This window comes from Triticum dicoccoides, chromosome 2A, assembly GCF_002162155.2.
Source record: "Triticum dicoccoides isolate Atlit2015 ecotype Zavitan chromosome 2A, WEW_v2.0, whole genome shotgun sequence".
Taxonomy (NCBI): domain Eukaryota; kingdom Viridiplantae; phylum Streptophyta; class Magnoliopsida; order Poales; family Poaceae; genus Triticum; species Triticum dicoccoides.
Genome location: NC_041382.1, coordinates 25,698,195 through 25,700,565, shown reverse-complemented (window position 1 = coordinate 25,700,565; position 2,371 = coordinate 25,698,195). Strand labels below are relative to the sequence as shown.

Sequence of the window (2,371 nt, the reverse complement as noted above, 5' to 3'; positions counted from 1 at the left end):
TGATAGTCTTCGCTGGTCAATTTTCGTCCCATCAGAAACGGTTTTTTTTGGTCCTCCATCCCACCTCCCGCGTCCCCTCGATTCCCACCTCCGCCCTCGAACCAGGAAATAAAAATCAGTATACTCCCACTATGTCCAGTGCTAAACCCTTCGGTTCATCGAAAAAAACTTGCACCTGAAAAAAATCTACGACGGTTAACCTACGAAGAAAGACCTACGCCCCGACCGCCGCCCGCGGGTCGCCCGCTCCCGCGCGCCCCTGTTGCTCCCTCCTCGATTCTGATCTGGATCGAGGGGACGAGGAGCTCCTACCTCCCCGACGGCCGGCCTCCTCCTCGCCCCGCCGCTGCGTCCGGCGCCGCCACGGCCTCTGGAGCACGGCTCCGATGAGGAACCCACCCACGGTGTGCGAGGGGTCTCTTCCCGTACGTCAAGGCATCCCGCCTCACGTTTCCTCTTTTGGCATCATGGGCCGCCGCCGCACTCCCTCCCCCGGCTGCCCCGCGGGCTTCTATCTCTCCCAGCTCCGCTGCCGCGCCCCGCCTTCCATCTCTACATGAATCGTTGTTGTGGAAGCCATGCCCCACCGCGCCACCCGGCGGCCATCTAGGCACGCCGTGTCCAGGATGATGGAGTTGAGTCGGCCAGGTCCCTGTTCCCGTTGGCATCGGGACCCGTGGGGGCAAGCCGCGCGCTGCTCATCTGCGTCGATGGCGTCGGCGCGGCCTTCCCCTGCCAAGACCGGCGGCTCCTTGGCTGGATCCTCTCCTCTCCTCTCTTCCACCTCTCGTGGTCGGGTAAGTCGCAGGTATTGTATTCGTAATTGGTTCCAATCTCGCGCCCCTGATTCACTGTTCTTCGTTTGATTCATATCAGGTGCTCCTTCCGTCGATGTCGAGGTCTTAGTCTCGGTGATTTCTCCTTGTATGTTCTGTTGATATTGGTACCGTGTTCTGAACCTTGCTGCTTTGGAAAGGGTGGGGTTTCAGTTTTGATGGTTCTGTTCAATTCAAGGTGATTCGGTAATGTTCTGCGTACAAAGTGCTTCCTATTTTTGCGGTGAAAAACAGCGTGTTGGAGATAGTTCAGACAGTCAAAATTTGGCAGTATTTTCTTCTTCTTTTGATCCCGTTTCTTCATAGTTAGTCAGACTCAATAAGAATTAGAGCAAGTTGGAAAGAGGTTTGTTAGGTCGGAACTGATATATTTGCTTTCTCCTAGCCACTACCAGAATAACTGGCGATGCCGACGGCCGAACCTATGCCGACGGGCCCCGTCGGCATAGATTGGCCTATCCCGAAGGCCCAGCCCAGGCCGTCGGCATAGAAAAGCCGTCAGCGTATATCAATCTATGCCGACGGCCCCCGTCGGCAAAGCTAACCCGTCGGCGTCGATAGAAATATGCCTACGGTGGCCGTCGGCATAGAGAAGGCCGTCGGCATAGCTCGTGGGCCCGGCTACCCGGATGGAGACGGCCTTTTGACGGCGTCAATCTACGCCGACGGGCTAACAGCGGCCGTCAGCATAGACGCCACGTCATCGATCCGCGTCGCCCGCCACGTCATCGATCCGCGTCGCTCGCCTGTCCGTGGGGTGGCAAATCTATGCCGACGGCCTGGCCGTCGGCATAGGTCTGGCCCATGAATGTTGCCACATCACCGATCCACGCCCTTAGGCACGTCAGCGATCCGTGGCCATGTGCGCAGGTATGCCGACGGCCTTGCCGTCGGCATATCTCTATTTATTTATTTATTTTTATTTACTTTTCCCTGTTTTTTTCACAACATAAATGTGCCTTGTCTAACATAAAAAAATACCCATATGGTATATCGATTGCCCCCCTCACGGACGTTGCTGCCACCGCGCCATGCACCACAGCGATGCCGGAGATGGGGGGCACACCCCGAAGCTGCGTGCCGGGTGCCTGCGCTAGCCACCACGCTTTCACAACCGTAGGAGGGCCCAAAGCAACACCTAGCGGCATTGCTACCCCCCCAGGTAAACCCTCCCGTCTAACCGGGCCCTCATACATGCGGGGCGGTGTGGTGCCATGTCTGAAGAGGCGGGACGGGGGCCCTGGGGGATAGCAATACCACCGGAGCGTCGCACCGGGCCCTCATACATGCGGGGTGGTGTGATGCCATGTGCAAATAAGAGGCGGCACGCGTCTCCGCGTTGTGCCCCTGCTCACGGACGGCGCCGCCACCGGCACCTGATGGGGGGAAACGGACGCGTCGGGTCTACACGGAGGGGATCTTACTGTGGGTTTGGCCCGGATGTTGCTCTAAAGTGTTCGTATGGGCTGACCTAACACGACCGGGTGGATAGTTCCACTGGTCAAAACCCGTCCGTGCAAAGTCAAAGGGCTAGA

The 2,371-nt window shown here is 58.0% G+C and overlaps 1 long non-coding RNA gene across 2 annotated transcripts in view; it reads left to right on the top strand.

Moving 5' to 3' along the window:
- Nucleotides 1–231: 231 nt before the first annotated feature.
- LOC119352922 overlaps nt 232–2,371 on the top strand; it is a 17,418-nt gene continuing 15,278 nt past the window's right edge. For both annotated transcript variants that reach the window (XR_005170271.1, XR_005170270.1), the window contains exons 1-2: nt 232–797; nt 877–1,014. This is a non-coding gene — a long non-coding RNA (uncharacterized LOC119352922). The remainder of the gene's footprint in view (nt 798–876; nt 1,015–2,371) is intronic.